The sequence below is a fragment of the Macaca nemestrina genome, chromosome 9 (assembly GCF_043159975.1).
Source record: "Macaca nemestrina isolate mMacNem1 chromosome 9, mMacNem.hap1, whole genome shotgun sequence".
NCBI lineage: Eukaryota > Metazoa > Chordata > Mammalia > Primates > Cercopithecidae > Macaca > Macaca nemestrina.
In genome coordinates, this window is record NC_092133.1 from 31,597,865 (window position 1) to 31,612,365 (window position 14,501).

Genomic DNA, 14,501 nt, shown 5'->3' on the forward strand with positions numbered 1-14,501 from the left:
TGTTTTGAAACACCACCCCCTAGTGGGCACTTGCGCTCCAAACGCTAATCCTCACCTAATCCCATACTGCGGCAGTACTGCAAATTTAATCGGAAAAGATCGCATTCTCTGCCCTCTCTGCTGCTACTCAGAAACTTAGGTTGCCTTCTCTATCAAATTTGTTTCTTGCTGATCCAGGTCTCCTTGCTGTTCCCTAAAGACAACAGGTGTTCTCCTGCCTGTTTGTCGGCCTGGAATACTTGAACCTCAAAGGATTTCATGTCTTATTTAATCTAGGAAAGGCTTTGGTTATCCTAGTCAAGAGGGATCCCGCTCTGTATTTCTACAGTCCATCACTGTCTCTACTCTTCATTCATTTGCCACTTAAAAGCTACTTCATATTATTTTTCTATTTTAAATAACTTTATTACAAAGCACAAAAAAATTTCAAAAAGTACAAAACTGTTTAGAGGAAAAAATGTAGATTTAACCCCCTTCTTCCTTTTAGTGTGTATTCATTGATACTTTTTTCTATGAATGGAAAAATATATAGGGGCACAAACTGGTCTTTTGTTCAATATGGGATCAATCTGTATATATGGTTTTACGATTTGCTTTTTTTCATGTAACAATATGTTAATCCATTCACTAGCTAAATATTTACTGAGCCTTTAGCACCAGTTCTTTTATGAATGTATCATTATTTATTTATTTATTTATTTATTTATTTATTTATTTTATTTTATTTTGTGAGACGGAGTCTCGCTCTGTCGCCCAGGCTGGAGTGCAGTGGCCGGATCTCAGCTCACTGCAAGCTCCGCCTCCCAGGTTTACGCCATTCTCCTGCCTCAGCCTGCTGAGTAGCTGGAAGTACAGGCGCCTGCCACCTCGCCCGACTAGTTTTTTGTATTTTTCAGTAGAGACGGGGTTTCACCGTGTTAGCCAGGATGGTCTCGATCTCTTGACCTCGTGATCCACCTGTCTCGGCCTCCCAAAGTGCTGGGATTACAGGATTGAGCCACCGTGCCCGGCTGAATGTATCATTATTTAAATTATATTTAAGTTGTTTCTGGCCATGACTCAGTGGCTCACACCTGTAGTCCCAGCACTTTGGGAGGCCAAAGTGGGTGGATCACTTGAACTAAGGAGTTGGAGACCAGCCGGGATAACATGGCAAAACCCCATCTCTACCAAAAATTAAATAATTAGCTGGACGTGGTGGCACACATTTGTGGTCCCAGCTACTCAGGAGGCCAAGGCAGGTGGATCGCTTCAACCCAGGAGGTGGAGGTTGTAGTGAGCCAAAATCATGCCACAGCACTCCAACCTGGGTGACAGAGTGAGACTTCTTCTCAAAAATAAATAAATAATATTTTTCTTTACAGTTTCTCACTATTACATATTGTTATGATGAACACCCTTGCATATGTCATGTACATGTATCTTTGCACTTTTGTGCAATTTTTCTATAGAATAGTTTCCATGTAATTCACTTGCTGAGTTAAACAATGCATGTATTTGAAATACAGTAGAAAATTGCCCTTTGGAAATATTGCATCACTATACATCCTCACAAATGTTCATGAAAAGAGAAGACCTTTTCTGGACCTTTTCTTAGATGTTGTTTCTTTTTGATGTTGTTGTTAGAGAGACAATAGGGTTTTACTCTGTACCCAGGGCTGGAGTGTGGAGTGCAGTGAGCAAGAGTGTCGTGGCGTGGCCGGGCGCGGTGGCTCAAGCCTGTAATCCCAGCACTTTGGGAGGCTGAGACGGGCGGATCACGAGGCCAGGAGATCGAGACCATCCTGGCTAACACGGTGAAACCCCGTCTCTACTAAAAAATACAAAAAAACTAGCCGGGCGCGGTGGCGGGCGCCTGTAGTCCCAACTACTCGGGAGGCTGAGGCAGGAGAATGGCGTGAACCCGGGAGGCGGAGCTTGCAGTGAGCTGAGATCCGGCCACTGCACTCCAACCTGGGCGGCAGAGGGAGACTCCGTCTCAAAAAAAAAAAAAAAAAAAAAAAAAAAGAGTGTCGTGGCGGATGATAGCACAGCTCACTGTGATCTCCCAGGCTGAAAGGATCCACCTGCCTCAGCCTCCAGAGTAACTGGGTACTACTGCCATGCCCAGCTATTTATTTATTTATTTATTTATTTATTTATTTATTTTTGAGATGGGGTGTCGCTCTGTCACCAGGCTGGAGAGCAGTGGCACAATCTTGGCTCACTGCAACCTCCACCTCCTGCCTCAGCCTCCCAAGTAGCTGGGACTACAGGCACCCACCACCACACCCAGCTAAATTTTTTTTTGTATTTTTAGTAGAGACAGGGTTTCACCATGTTGGCCAGGATGGTCTCGATCTCTTGACCTTGTGATCTGCCCACCTCAGCCTCCCAAAGTGCTGGGATTACAGGGGTGAACCACCATGCCCAGCCATGCCCAGCTAATTTTTGGGGGGGTCTGGGGGGTCTCACATCTTGCCCAGGCTGTTCCCCAACTCTTAGCCTCAGAAGATCCTCCTGCCTTGGTCTCCCAATGTGTTGGGATTACAGGTGTGAGCCAGTGTGCCTGGCTGTTTAGTTGTTTCTTTTGTTTTGTGTTTTGTGTGTGAGATGGAGTTTCGCTCTTGTTGCCCAGGCTGGAGTGCAATGGCGCAATCTTGGCTCACCGCAACCTCTGCCCTCCGGGATCAAGTGATTCTTGTGCCTCAGCCTCCTGAGTAGCTGGGGTTACAGGCATGTGCCACCACGCCCGGCTAATTTTGTATTTTTATTAGAGAGGGGGTTTCTCCATATTGGTCTGGCTGATCTCAAACTCCTGACCTCAGATGATCCGCCTGCCTCAGCCTCCCAAAGTCCTGGAATTACGGGTGTGAGCCACCGTGCCCAGCTCTGTTTAGTTGTTTCTTTCTTTTTTTTCTTTTTTTTTTTTTTTTGAGACGGAGTCTTGCTCTGTCGTCCAGGCTGGAGTGCAGTGGCGCGAGCTCAGCTCACTGCAAGTTCCGCCTCCTGAGTTCATGCCATTCTCCTGCCTCAGCCTCCCCAGCAGCTGGAACTACAGGTGCCCGCTACCAGGCCTGGCTAAATTTTTGTATATTTAGTAGAGACGGGGTTTCACCATGTTAATCAGGATGGTCTTGATCTGACCTCGTGATCCGCCTGTCTCGGCCTCCCAAAGTGCTGGGATTACAGGCATGAGCCACCGCGCCTGGCCTAGTTGTTTCTTAATTAGTTGTTTCAGGTGAGTTAATTTTGTCTTCCCAAAAAGGCTTTAAAAGCCACTCATTTGGAAACTGAGTCTTGTTCACACTTTTCTCTATAAAATAGTCATATGAGGAGCAACACTAAAGTTTGAAATAAAGTTGCCTATGAGCAGCCAGCAAGGTTAATACAGATGGCACAGTTTTTCCTGTGTGGAAGATACATACTCCAAAAGATGCTCTAAGGCGGGGCACAGTGGCTCATGCCTGTAATTCCAACACTTTGGGAGGCCGAGGCAGGCGGATCACTGAGGTCAGGAGTTCAAGACCAGCCTAGTCAACATGGCAAAACCCTGTCTCTCCTAAAAATACAAAAATTAGCCGGGCGTGGTGGCACCTACCTGTAATCCCAGCTACTTGGAAGGCTGAGGCAGGGAGAATCACTGGAACCCGGGAGGCAGAGGTTACAGTGACCTGAGATTGTGCCACTGCACTCCAGCCTGCAGTCTGGGCGACGGAGCGAGACTCCGTCTCCAAAAATAAATAAATTGTTTTCTATTGAGACGGAGTCTCGCTCCGTCGCCCAGGCTGCAGGCTGGAGTGCAGTGGTGCGATCTTGGCTCACTGCAAGCTCAGCCTCCCGGGTTCACACCATTCTCCTGCCTCAGCCTCCCAAGTAGCTGGGACTACAGGCGTCTGCCACCACGACCAGCTAATTTTTTGTATTTTTAGTAGAGACAGGGTTTCACTATGTTAGCCAGGATGGTCTCCATCTCCTGACCTCGTGGTCTGCCCGCCTTGGCCTCCCAAAGTGCTGGGATTACAGGCGTGAGCCATTGTGCCCAGCCCTAAAAATTTTTTAAAAATAAATAAAATGTGGCCGGGCGCGGTGGCTCACGCCTGTAATCCCAGCACTTTGGGAGGCCGAGGCGGGCGGATCACAAGGTCAGGAGATCGAGACCACGGTGAAACCCCGTCTCTACTAAAAATACAAAAAATTAGCCGGGCGCGGTGGCGGGCGCCTGTAGTCCCAGCTACTCAGGAGGCTGAGGCAGGAGAATGGCGTAAACCCAGGAGGCGGAGCTTGCAGTGAGCCGAGATCGCGCCACTGCACTGCAGCCTGGGCGACAGAGCGAGACTCCGTCTCAAAAAACAAAAAATAAAAAATAAAAAATAAATAAAATGCTACTGGTTTATGGTGATAAGGCTTTGAGAGGAAGACTAATATAAAAGAAAGCAGAACATTTGCCACTTTTTTGCTTTATTCAGCATCTGAAAAAACAATCTATTCATCTAAGTCTGGTGTCTCCATAAAATCTATCTCTGGGTCTTCAGTGCCACCTGAACAGGGGTGTTGTGAATACTAGTCCTTAAATGCATTCCTAACGACCATGAAGGAAAACCTTAGAGCCACAGGCCACCAAAAATTGGGAACCTCCAATCGTTTGTCCTTTTCTGACTCCATGCTCGCCAAATACTCATCTGATTATAATAACTGACTTATAATTTTCTATGGAGGTCAGGCATGGTGGTGCACGCCTGTAATCCCAGCACTTTGGGAGCCCCAGGCATGTGTATTGCTTGAGGTCAGGGGTTCAAGACCAGCCTGACCAACATGGTGAGACCCCCTCTTAACTAAAAATACAAAAATTAGCTGGACATGGTGGCGTATACCTATAGTCCCAGCTACTCACTAGGCTGAGGCAGGAGAATCACTTGAACCCCAAAGGCGCAGGTTGCAGTGAGCCAAGATTGTGCAACTACACGCCAGCCTGGGTAACACGGTGAGACTCTGTCTCAAAATAATAATAATAATAGGGCTGGGCACAGTGGCTTACACCTGTAATCCCAGCACTTTGGGAGGCGGAGGCGGGTGGATCACCTGAGGTCAGGAGTTCGAGACTAGCCAGACCACATGGAGACACCCCCTCTCTACTAAAAATACAAAGTTAGCCGGGCGTGGTGGCACACGCCTGTAACCCCAGCTACTCAGGAGGCTGAGGCACAAGAATCACTTGATCCCGGGAGGCAGAGCTTGCAATGAGCCGAGATCACGCCACTGCACTCCAGCCTGGGCGACAGAGCAAGACTCTGTCTCAAAATAAATAAATAATAATAATAATTTTCTATGGGAAGAAAGTGTATTGATCAAGTGAGACAAAAATCCTCAGTTCATGTGACGTATATTTCTATGTGAATTAAACCAGCATAATCGCTTATTTGTTGAATGCCTTCCATATGCCAGGCACTACAGCAATGACAAAATGGACCAAAAACAAACAAAACAAAAAACTCCCCTTAACAAAATGCAGCTTACATTCTCCTCGGGAAACAATCTTCATGTAAACAAAGAATTAAAACAATTTCAGAGAGCCATATATGCTGTCAGAAAATAATGGGATGGAAAGTGTAAAAGATAAGAGGGAATAATTTTATATTATGAAGCCTCTGAGGAGGAAACATTTGAAGACCTGAACACAAGGAAGACCTACCTAGCTACTCAAAGAACATTATGTGGTAAAAGAATCAGCCAGGCCAATATGGTGAAACTCTGTCTCTACTAAAAATACAAAAATTTGGCCGGGCACGGTGGCTCACGCCTGTAATCTCAGCACTTTGGGAGGCCGAGGCAGGCGGATCACGAGGTCAGGAGATTGAGACCATCCTGGCTAATACGGTGAAACCCTGTCTCTACTAAAAATACAAAAAATTAGATGGGCTTGGTGGTGGGTGCTTGTGGTCCCAGCTACTCTGGAGGCTGAGGCAAGAGAATGGGGGTGAACCCGGGAGGCATAGCCTGCAGTGAGTCGATATCACGCTACTGCACTTCAGCCTGGCGACAGAGCAAGACTCTATCTCAAAAGAAAAAAAAAAAAAAAAAATCAGCTGAGCATGGTGGTAGGCACCTGTAATCCCAGCTATGCAGGAGGCTAAGGGATGAGAATTGCTTGAACCCAGGCGGCGGAGGTTGCAGTGAGCCAAGATCATGCCACTGCACTCCAGCCTGAGCAACAAAGTGAAACTGTCTCAAAAAAAAAGAAAAAATTTTAAAAAAAGCTGGGCATGATGGTGTGTGCCTATAATCCTAGCTACTTGGGAGCTGAGGCAGGAGGACTGCTTGTATTCAGAAGTTCAAGGCTGCAGTGAGCTATAATTGCACTCCAACCTCAGTGACACAGCAAGACCCTGTCTCTAAAAATAGATAAAATTGGCTGGGCGTGGTGACTCACTCCTGTAATACCAGCACTTTGGGAGGCAAAAGCTGGTGGATCACTTAAGGTCAGGAGTTCAAGGCCGCCCTGGCAAATATGGTGAAACGCTGTCTCTATTAAAAAACACAAATTAGGCCGGGCACGGTGGCTCACGCCTGTAATCCCAGCACTTTGGGAGGCCGAGACGGGCGGATCACGAGGTCAGGAGATCGAGACCATCCTGGCTAACACGGTGAAACCCCGTCTCTACTAAAAAATACAAAAAACTAGCCGGGCGAGGTGGCGGGCGCCTATAGTCCCAGCTACTCGGGAGGCTGAGGCAGGAGAATGGCGTGAACCCGGGAGGCGGAGCTTGCAGTGAGCTGAGATCCAGCCACCGCACTCCAGCCTGGGTGACAGAGCGAGACTCCGTCTCAAAAAAAAAAAAAAACAAAAAAAAAAAAACACAAATTAGCCAGGCATGGTGGCACATGGCTGTAATCCCAGCTACTTGGGAGGCTAAGACAAGAGGATCACTTGAACCCAGCAGGTGGATGTTGCAGTGAGCCGAGATCGCACCACTGCACTCCAACCTTGAGACAGAGCAAGACTCTATCTCAATTTATTTTATTTTATTTATGTTTTGAGATGGAGTCTCACTCTGCTGCCCAGGCTGGAGTGCAGTGGCGTGATCTCGGCCTACTGAACCTCTGCCTCCCAGGTTCATGCAATTCTTCTGCCTCAGCCTCTTGAGTAGCTGGGATTACAAGCTTGTGCCCCAACACCTGGCTAATTTTTGTATTTTTAGTAGAGATGAGGTTTCACCATGTTGGCCAGGCTGATCTCAAACTCCTGACCTCAGGTGATCCACCCACCTCAGCCTCCCAAAGTGCTGGGATTACAGGCTTGAGTCACCATGCCTGGCCTCTGTCTCAATTTAAAAAAAAAAAAAAAATATATATATATATAAATAAAATAATTTTTAAAACATATTCCTTAGTTCTCCAGAAATATGATTTAGTTCATCCAAGGGTGGTGCCTTCTCCATGTTTAACAACTTTCCTGGGAATTTCTTTTTTTTTTTTTGAGACAGAGTCTCACACTGTCGCCCAGGCTGGAGTGCAGTGGCGCAATCTTGGCTCACTGCAACCTCCACCTCCCAGGTTCAAGTGATTCTCCTGCCTCAGTCTCCCAAGTAGCTGAGATTACAGGCGCCCACCACCACGCCCAGCTAATTTTTTTGTATTTTTAGTACAGATGGGGTTTCACCATGTTGGCCAGGCTGCTCTTGAACTCCTGACCTTGTGATTCTCCTGCCTCGGCCTCCCAAAGTGCTGGGATTACAGGTGTGAGCCACCATGCCCGGCAGGGAATTTCTTACATACTTTGAGAAACTTGCTTTGGCAGAAAAACAACTGATGGTTGTAAATAATGATGGTGATGATGATAGCAAATGGACAAGAGGGGAGGAGTCACGTGTCAGGGCAAGGGATGACCTATAAAAATTGCTGTAATCATTCAACAAAAGTTGCCGGGCGCGGTGGCTCAAGCCTGTAATCCCAGCACTTTGGGAGGCTGAGATGGGCGGATCACGAGGTCAGGAGATCGAGACCATCCTGGCTAACACGGTGAAACCCCGTCTCTACTAAGAAATACAAAAAATAGCCGGGCGAGGTGGCAGCGCCTGTAGTCCCAGCTACTCGGGAGGCTGAGGCCGGAGAATGGCGTGAACCCGGGAGGCGGAGCTTGCAGTGAGCTGAGATCCGGCCACTGCACTCCAGCCTGGGCTACAGAGCGAGACTCCGTCTCAAAAAAAAAAAAAAAAAACAAAAGTTACAGTTCACGGCTGGGCGTGGTGGCTTGCACCTGTAATCCTAGCACTTTGGGAGGCCAAGGCAGGTGGATCACCTGAGGTCAGGAGTTCGAGACCAGCCTAGCCAACATGGTGAAACCCTGTCTCTACTAAAAATATAAAAATTAGCTGGGCATGGTGGTGGATGCTTATAATCCCAGCTACTTGGGAGGCTGAGGCAGGAGAATCGCTTGAACCCAGGAGGCAGAGGTTGCAGTGAGCTGAGATCGTACCACCACACTGCAGCCTGGGCAACAGAGCGAGACTCCATCTCAAAAAGAAAAAAAAAGTTATAGTTCACAAACTAGGTTCCAGGCACTCTGTTAGATGCTGGAGGTTTGGCTGTCAATAAGACATAATATCATCTGCTGTCTGGAAAAAGATTCTTTTTTTTTTTTTCTTTTGAGTCAGAGTCTCACTCTGTCATCCAAGCTAAAGTACAGTAGTGCAATCTCAGTTCACTGCTGTCTGAAACTCTTGGGCTCAAGTGATCCTCCCTCTTCAGCCTCCTGAGTTTCTAGGATTACATGTGTGAGCCATAGCATCCAGGTCAAGATTCATCCTTGAAAGACAGAGCGATGCCAGGCTGGGTGCGGTGGCTCATGCCTGTAATCCCAGCACTCCAGGAGGCCAAGGCAGGTAGATCACCTGAGGTCAGGAATTTGAGACGAGCCTGACCAATGTGGTGAAACTCCGTCTCTACTAAATACAAAAAGGCAGGAGAATTGCTTGAACCCGGGAGGCGTAGGTTGTGGTGAGCTGAGATTGCACCATTGCACTCCAGCCTGGGCAACAAGAGTGAAACTCTGTCAGAAAGGAAGGAGGGAAGGAAGGAAGGAGGGAAGGAGGGAGGGAGGGAGGGAGGGAGGGAGGGAAAGAGAGAGAGAAAGAGAGGAGAGAGAGGAGAGAGAGAGAGGAGAGAGAGAGGAGAGAGAAAGGAAGGAAGGAAGGAAAGAAAGAAAAGAAAAGAAAAGAAAAGAAAAGAAAAGAAAAGAAAAGAAAAGATAAAAGAAAAGAAACAGCGATGCCAATAACTAGTTGAAGGAATTTCAAGGGTGAGAGAAATATAAGAGAAAACATAGAAGGCCAAGGTCAGCAGAGGGAATTGGATGGGAGCAGTTATAGGAGTTGGGACAAACAGGGGGCTTACTTCTATTGGAATGAGTCTAGCCAGTTGCTTCTGCTGTCTGCCTTTTTGTGAGGCTCCTCTTCTGTTTCCCTTTCCTAATCTTTTTTTTTTTTTTTTTTTTTTTTTTCTGAGTCAGAGTCTGGCTCTGTCGCCCCGGCTGGGGTGCAGTGGCTGGATCGCAGCTCACTGCAAGCTCCGCCCCCCGGGTTTACGCCATTCTCCTGCCTCAGCCTCCCGAGTAGCTGGGACTACAGACGCCCGCCGCCTCGCCCGGCTAGTTTTTTGTATTTTTTAGTAGAGACGGGGTTTCACCGTGTTCGCCAGGATGGTCTCGATCTCCTGACCTCGTGATCCACCCGTCTCGGCCTCCCAAAGTGCTGGGATTACAGGCTTGAGCCACCGCGCCCAGCTCCTTTCCTAATCTTAATCTCTTCTCAGTACCTCCTGCCTGTGTCCAGAGTGCATCTTGCACTAATGACTACTATTGAAAAATACTAGAAGCAGCTGGGCACAGTGGCTCACGCCTGTAATCCCAGCACTTTGGGAAGCCAAGGTGGGCGGATCACAAGGTCAAGAGATCAAGATCATCCTGGCCAACATGGTGCCATCTCTACTAAAATACAAAAAATTGGGCCAGGTGCAGTGGCTCATGCCTGTAACCCCAGCACTTTGGGAAGCCAAGGTGGGTGGATCATGAGGTCAGGAGATAGAGACCATCCTGGCCAACATGGTTAAACCCCATCTCTACTATAATACAAAAAAATTAGCCAGGCATGGTGGCGTGTGCCTGTAGTCCCAGCTACTCTAGAGGCTGAGGCAGGGTAATTGCTTGAACCCGGGAGGCGGAGGTTGCAGTGAGTCGAGATAGCGCCACTGCACTCCAGCCTGGTGACAGAGCAAGACTCCATCTCAAAAAAAAAAAAATTAGCTGGGTGTGGTGGCACGCACCTGTAGTACCAGCTACTCGGGAGGCTGAGGCAGGAGGATCACTTGAACCAGGGAGGCAGAGGTTGCAGTGAGCTGAGATCCAGCCACTGCACTCAGCCTGGTGACAGAGCGAGAGTCTGTCTCAAAAAAATAAATAAAATACTAGAAGCTTGGTGTAGTACGGGCCTGTAGTCCCAGATACTCAGAAGGCTGAGGCAAGATGATTGCTTGAGCCCAGGAGTTCAAGTCCAGCCTGGGCAACACAGCAAGACTATAAAATAAAAAACAAAAACAAGGGCCAGGGTCAGGCAGTGGCTCATGTCTGTAATCCCAGCACATTGGGAGATCAAGGCAGGGGATCACTTGAGGCCAGGAGTTCAAGACCAGCCTGGCTAACAGCAAGAAACCTGTCTCTACAAAAAATAAAAAAGTTAGTTGGACACAGTAGCGTGTACCTACAGTCCTAGCTACTTGGGAGGCTGAGGCAGGAGAACTGCTTAAGCCCAGAAGTTTGAGGCTGCAGTTACCTATGATCATGCCACTGCACTCCAGCCTGGGTGACAGAGCAAGATTCAGTCTCAAAAAAAAAAAAAAAAAAGGGCCGGGCACAGTGGCTCATGCCTGTAATCCCAACACTTTGGGAGGCTGAGGCAGGTGGATCACTTAGAGGCCAACTTGGTGAAACCCCATCTCTACTAAAAATACAAAATTAGCCAAGTGTGGTGGTGCATGCCTGTAATTCCAGCTACTCTGGAGGCTGAGGCAGAAGAATCGCTTGAACCCGGGAGGTGGAGGTTAAAGTGAGCTGAGATTGCACCACTGCACTCCAGCTTGGGCGACAGAACAAGACTGTCTCAAAAAAAAAAAAGAAAAGAAATAAGGCCGGGGGCGGTGGCTCATGCCTGTAATCCCAGCAGTTTGGGAGGCTGAGGCGGGCAGATCACAAGGTCAAGAGTTCGAGACCAGCCTGTCTAGCATGGTAAAACCCCGTCTCTACTAAAAATACAAAAATTAGCCAAGCATAGTGGCAGTGCCTGTAATCCCAGCTAGTCAGGGGGCTGAGGCAGGAGAATTGCTTGAACCTGGGAGGCGGAGGTTGCAGTGAGCCAAGATCGCGCCACTGCAATCCAGTCTGGGTGACAAGAACGAGACTCTGTCTTAAAAAAAATAAAATTAAAAAATAAAAAGCTAGAATACCTCTGAACTGATCATTTAAAAATAGTTAACTTTTAGCCAGGCATGGTGGTGCATATCCATAATCCCAACTACTCGACAGGCTGAGGCAGGAGAATCACTTGAACCTGGGAGGCGGAGGTTGCAGTGAGATGAAATTGCGCCATTGCACTCCAGCCTGGGCAACAAAAGCGAAACTCCATCTCAAAAAAAAAAAAAAAGGCCGGGTGTCCCAGCACTTTGGGAGGCCGAGGTGGGCAGATCACCTGAGGTTGGGAGACCAGCCTGACCAACATGGAGAAACCCTGTCTCTACTAAAAAAAATACAAAAATTAGCTGGGCGTGGTGGCAGGTCCCTGTAAGCCCAGTTACTCAGGAGGCTGAGGCAGGGAGAATTGATTGAACTGGGAAGGTGGAGGTTGTAGTGAGTCGAGATCGTGCCACTGCACTCCAGCTTGGGCGACAGCATGAGACTCCTTCTAAAAAAAAAAAACCGGTTAACTTTATGATATGTGAATTTTATCACACACATACACAGAGGGAGAGAGAATACTGGGCGCTTATACCCATTCCTACAAATCAGCTAAGCCTCCAGCCCTCCAGGACATTGTCATGAAGTTAAAGACCCTCCCTCCACATAGACTCCACCCCCTTCCTACTACATCCTATCTGTCTGCTAGGTGTCTGTGACCTTTCTTCCCATTTTTGCCTATACCACAATTCCCAGAGATGCTCCAAAGATGTTCTCTTCTCCATCCCCAGGTCTGATCCACACTAGAGGTAAGGCAAGGACTGGAGCAATGGGTCAAGTGCTTGTTAGCTCTGTTACCTTGGCAAAGTCAACTAACTTCCCTAAATGGAGTTCCTCTAGGAGCCCCAATCACTTATTTTAACCACCCGTTCAACAGTACTGAGATGGTATTTCCTTACGGGTAACTGGGCTATAATGTCAGTGGGAGTGGGAAGGGTAATCTTCCCAGAGAAGGTGAAGCTAGAACTAAGGTGTTAAGGAAGCATTAACTAGTAGGTGAAGAGGGAGAACAGTGTTTTACAGGCAAGTTCAAATTTATTATCATCTCTGAACTTGTTTTCCTACTTGTTCAATGGAGGTGATAGCACCTTCTTCCAAAGGTCCTCATGAAAGGTAAATGAGTCGGCTGGTGTAAAAGGCCTAGGGCAGTCTCTGGCACTAATGCATGCTCAAGTAAGGCAGTTTTTTCTTCCTTCCTAAACTTCTACCTTCCACATATGTAATCTAGGACAGGGAAATCTCAGATTCACAGGAGGCAAAGACCTTTATAGGGTGAGTTGTAGTCCCCCTGTCCACCCAGATGATCACCATTGTGTTGGTCACCATGGAATCTGACCAAGCTAGTTGTTTGGAATGAGTGGCCTTAGGGGCAAGTGGTCACAGGATTGGAGGAAGGCAAATTCATGGACAGAAAAGAGAGAAGGAGGTCAAGGTAGGTATTCCCCCTCCTCCACACCATCTCAAATTGTCCCGCCAATCCAGCCCCCTCCTGACTCTTAGAATTGGATAATCTAAAAAAAACACAAAAAACAAAAAACAAACAGAAAGGAACACATATCTACATGACTGGGTGTACATTGTCTAGTTTGATTCTCATCAAGTCATAGGTACCAATTACAGAGGATAAAGCTAGTGTTCCAGGTGGGGTGGTCAGTTGTCTCAAATCACTCAGGTAATGAGGAGCGAATCTTGCGTTCAAACCTAGGTATCCACAATTCCAGGCCAGTGTTCTGTTGCCTTAGGTTCTCTCTACTCCCTCTAGTGCTGACCTTTGTCTGGGAGAATGCAGGGAGGGGGTGCACTCAGGCAGGGGATGCTGCCAAGAAAATACTTGTGTGAGTGTGGATGGCTTCAGTCAGGTCCTCTCTGCTCCTGGTGGGGGTGGAGATGGGGAAACCTGGGGGTGGGAGACTCCACAATGTAGAGCTCCCCTATGCCCCATCCTAAACACATGGTGGGGAGGGTCTCCATTCCTAGGCAGGCCTTCTTTTCAATCCCCGAACTCTGCACCCTTCCATCATTTCATGCTCCCTCAGCAAAAACCTAAGGTGGAGAGAAGAGGTCTCATAGACACTTAAGCCTCCGCATTTGTAACCCTCCTCCAGCCAGTCAAGCCAGCTGTGCAGACTCTGAGCCAGAGTGAGGGAACCAAACAGCCTTCTCAACCAATACCCCTCTAAGTAACAACGAGGAGAACCCCCTACCCAGTCTGGGCAAGATGCCCCAGGGAGAAGACACTAGTCCAAGTCTCCATCGTCTATCCCTGGAGCCCATCCTGAAGCTTAAGAAAGAAGAGCTAGCAGCCGGGGACCCCAGAAGGGAGGGGGTCAACTCTGTACTCCAGGCGGCTCCCCTCCCTTCCCTCCTCCTGGCTAATAGGTATTTCCTGTTTATGAGGCAGCTAAAGCTGAGCTTTTGGGAAGGGATGGAGATGGAGTCCCTCCCCTCCTAGGGCTGGGTTGGGGAGTCCTTGAAGTGTGACTGAAGGTTGGGAGGCTCCTCCCAGGGGAAGGAGTGTTCCTTACATTGACCATCCATATCATCTCCCATCCAACCCCCCACAGCCCACAGCCTCTGCCTCTCTGGGTTAGGGGGCACTGGAGGGGCCTGTTTCCTGTTCTCATCTCCGAAGCCCTCAAAGGAGAGCAGCTTCCAGGCAGGGGGATCGGAGGCGGTGGGGTTGGGGGGTTGGTACGGAGGTGACGGCGCCAAGGCTGGAGAAAGGGGGGAAGGGAGGAGAGTGTCTTGACTGATGCGTCAGTCTGCAAGGAGGAAGGATGGCCTTGTATTGCCCCTCCGTAATCCAATCTGGTGGTCATTCCGCAGCCCCCTCCCCCCAGCAAAACGCAGATCCCAAGCCCTTAGGCGGAGGAAGGCGGGGACCCCACTTAATTAACCCTTGTAGTTCTAGTCTCAACTGGTTTCGCAGTCAAAGGAGTGGTTAATTTAGGGAGGGGGTGAGTTGAGGGGTTGCTACAAGAATTAAGAGAATGCTTCTTTACCCACCCAGCTTAGGGTA